Source organism: Brassica oleracea, chromosome C1 (genome assembly GCF_000695525.1).
Source record: "Brassica oleracea var. oleracea cultivar TO1000 chromosome C1, BOL, whole genome shotgun sequence".
In the NCBI taxonomy this organism is placed as follows: Eukaryota; Viridiplantae; Streptophyta; class Magnoliopsida; order Brassicales; family Brassicaceae; genus Brassica; species Brassica oleracea.
Genome location: NC_027748.1, coordinates 35,604,547 through 35,608,871, shown reverse-complemented (window position 1 = coordinate 35,608,871; position 4,325 = coordinate 35,604,547).

Sequence of the window (4,325 nt, the reverse complement as noted above, 5' to 3'; positions counted from 1 at the left end):
AGGACTTCTTACTCCTTTTACCAATCTTGCTGATCCTGAGTGGCTAGCTCATCTTTAGCTAGTTCCCACCTTGCGCCTAAGCCTTTATTTTTACCTTCATGCACTTTGTTTTTCAGTGTCATATGTGCAGATATGTGCAAAAGGGTCAGAAAGGAAAGGATCGACGCAGCTTCTTACTCGTTAATGCCATACACTAAAGAAGAGAGATCAAGCATGAAGAGAACAGTCGATGAGACCATGCTCTAACAAGAGAACAGTCTATGAGTGCATGTTCTAACCAGAGGAACAATGGTGACCAGTGAGAAACAAAAGAATAGACCACCAGTGGCTGCGAAACATTCATTCTGTTGCCTCTCCCTCGCAACCCCATCACCTTGTTAAAAAAAAGAATATATATATATATATATAAACACACGCCACTGGGAAGGTTGAACAGGGAGTTGGTACCAATTTTTGAGGAGTAGCCGAGGGAAGTCAAGAACTGAAGAACAGGCCCACGGTTGATCCGAAGGAGAGATTAACTGCACCCGTGAAGCAGAAACGAGTAAGGGCTGTGGACATCAATGGATCCGTCATCTCCTACTATTTTGCGCGATATCCTGCATCCACTTAAATTTGGTAGCCCCTAAACACTCTTAGCTGCACCATGAAATAGCCTGTTCCTTACCTAGCCCGTCTCCCCTGAATAGTGCTGTGATGAGAAGCTCACGCTGTTCTTAATTGAATTTAAGGAGTTCTGTCTCGATAGTGTACCCTTTTTCAGGTATTAGATACAGAGTATGGAGCTGAATTTCGAACAGCGATCGTGGGTGTTTTGGTAAGGGTGTGTGGTCTGAGTCTACAGCTTGTATGGTTCCGAGATGCGTGGTAAGAGTATGGTTATTGAGGTCAAGCGAGTTTCCACTCTTTCAAGCCTTTCTCCTTGTTCTTGAGGCTTGGCCTTGTTCGAGTACAAACAAGGATCTAAGTCTGGGGAAATTGATATATGGTGTTTTTAATACCATTACATGTGTTATTTGAGTTAATTCTCAGTCATAATTCATGCTTATTTGATATCATTTCAGGTTTGGAGCAGGTGAAAGAGTAAAGAAGAGAGTGCCATGAAGCAAGAAGTCATTTTGGAATATCTAACGCAGAACAGCCAGTTGGATCAATCCGAAGGTTGTTCCCAAAGAGAACAAGCGACTGACTGTTCCCGACTATTAAGGAAACCTCTAAGATTTTAGGGGTTTGCCCTAGATTTTCTCTCCTTTCTTTTTACCACTGGCACCTCCATATAAAAAGCCCATGCTATCATTTCTAAGAGGATGCTATTTTTAGAAGAGAGGGAGAACTATTTTGGATTTAGAAACTTGTAAGGGAGAAGACTACATCTCTCAATTTCACGAGAAGATCATCCTGAACCCTTATTTTTCTACTTTATTTTATATGCAGTATTATTCATAAATCATGTATGTGTCATCTTGCTTTATGATTGAGTAGTCGGCTAAGCTTGCTTAGGTTTTTAGGGTGTCAATCGCATGAGCTAAACGCAAATAAGTGATTTTAACTGTTCTTCATTCATATTGTTCTTACTGCTTGCATTGAATTGATCACTTAATGTTCAATCTCTAGTTTAATCACCTAGCTAACCGCTTAGGAGAAAAATTGACATATATTGAATGAGCTTCATATCCCTAATCAGCGAGAGTAGATATTAGGGTATTAAGTGAACTAATCAGACCTGATCTCTAAAGCTTGCTATCGCGTCTTGTTCCAAGTGAGAGCTTAGGACTCAAGACCGATCAGCAAAGGGAACAAGTCCACGATAGTGGATTGTTCTAGCCGAGTGATCCGAGTTCTAGACTACACCTCATTGCACTTGAATAGTTTTTTGGTTCCGCATTGACACCCGATGAACAACCCTAAGCCGACTTTCATTTAAATCGAATTTGAATCTCTAGGTATTTTAGTTACTTGCGTCACCATTGATTTTAAAACCCCACTTGTTTCCCATCTAAATATTGAACTCATAAGAGTAAAGAGTAAACTGGTCCTCTGGATTGAATCTCAAATATTACAGTTACCACTGTTAACTTGACAGTAACAAGAAATCATTTTTAGTGTATCAAGAAGCAAACTCTAACATGTTCTAGATTTCTCTAAATTATCATCTTATTTCAAAATATTTAATATTAATTATTCTACGCCATAACTTTCTCTCTTCTTCTCCATAATTCTAAATAGTTCTTTCTCCTTATGCTATTCTTTTGGACTCTTAATATGGATCATGATTTTGGGTTTTGGGCTGATGGAGGAAAAACCCAACAATACCATCTTGTTTGGTTCTTTACTTCTTTATCATGTTTGTTGTAGAAACATGTTCTTGTGAGTTGTAGATAGCATAAAGGAATCTTCATAGACTTAGACTATCCACGTTATAGAACTACGTAGATGCTACGTTGCTTTTTAGACTCAGTAATGCGATGTAATCGTATTCCCCTGCGACTAAAGAAAACTACAGCAGGACGATTTGCATCACATGTTATTTGGTTTATATTTTCACATTTTCAACCTTAAATAACGTTCTTAGGAATTTGGGCGTCTGCATTTACGTATAGGATCAAACGTAGATGTTGTTTTATTGTATTTAACATGTTGTCGTTATTCTCTTATCTCACTCGCAGTTAGTGTTTTGGAGAGTTGTAGGAAGAGGACGTTTTCACGTGAAGATTGTGGGGGCATGGTCCAGTCCTGCCTGCCTATGGATCCACGAGGACTGAACTTATTGTATTGCGATGTGACTTCTTTCCCCTTGTCGGCTTCTGTGCGTCCAGGTTTTTGGTTCTGGCCCTTTACGATTCGCGTGATGACTTTTCTTAAAATGTGGGCCGGACACGATAACTCAATCCTTTTTTTATTCTTTTAAAGTTCAAACATATTCAGACTTGGTTTATAACTTCTAAACCTTACTGAATATATTATATACACTGGTAATTGACATGGAGTCCATAGAGGTGATCATGCACATTGCAAAGTGAGACATTGATCTTAAACCTCCATATTTTTAAAAATTAATGTAAATAAATATATATTCTTATATTGTTGTCTTTGGCTTGATGACCTCCAAAATTTAAGAATCAATATGTATAAACTTAGACCAACATTATCAGTGGTGGAGGAGAGGGTTCTTACGCGTGGGTCCTATCACCTTTTCTCAATTACTGTGCCACAATGTCCCAAAATAAAGAACGTTTGCACTGCGTCTTTAGCACTGTTTGCGGGTCCCCCGACACGTGACGACCCGCGATTGGTTAATTTTTTTTTTTTTTTTTAAAACCAGAAAACAAAAGAAAAAAATTTAAGGACCAAAAAACGTTTTGGGCGATAATGTTGCCCTTAACGGATCATAATTTCTAGGATCCACTAATATTTATGGGGGAAACAAAAGACAAGAATCCCTGTACTATGACTCCCATTGATCCGCAGCACGATAAAAACAAACAATGTGTGGAATCCTGCGTTATTGCTTCTATTATAAAATAGAGCAGTTATTGCTTCTAAGGTAGTTTTTTACAACTACTAGCTAATTAAGTTCATTCTTCCAACTAAATGGGTCTCACAATTCTTAATCTCATTTTTCTTCTTTTTCTCTAACAGAGAAATAATTCTAAAAATAACAAAATGAAGAAGTTGATAGATCGTAATTTGAACAAGATGTTGAAGAACAAAATGAAAAATCCTGAGAAATCCCAAGAGAAAATCTGGAAAACAAAATGAAGAATACGATCTCTTCATATCTGCCGCCGAAAACAAAATGAAGAACACGATTGTGGTTCCTCTGTTTCTTCGCCATGAATCAACATGACCAAGCTTCTTCTTCCACGCCGTCAATTTATGCTCATCTTCCGAAGGATCCACCACCGAATAGCGATTCACCACCGCGGGTCGCGAAAGCTCGATGAGCAACAATGGCCACTTTTTGCTTTATTTCACATCTGGTCCCTCGACTTTTGAGTATATTCATTTTTACCCTCCAAAGTTTTTGATTTGCAAATATATCCCTTTCAAATTGACTACTGACTTTTTAATTGTACAGACCAGACCTTCCCTGATTACACGAACGAGTCCTTGAACTTTTGGAAGATTTCTATTCGAATTTTAACTTTGCAAATTGCAAATATAACCTCTTAATTTAGTGTTGTACACATGTAAACTAATTTTCATGTGTTGTACACATGTACACTACAAATTTGTTGTACACATGTGCGCCTCCAACCTTTAATGTACACATGTACACTAACGAATGTACACAACTTTACAACATGTTGGACATCTAACATGTA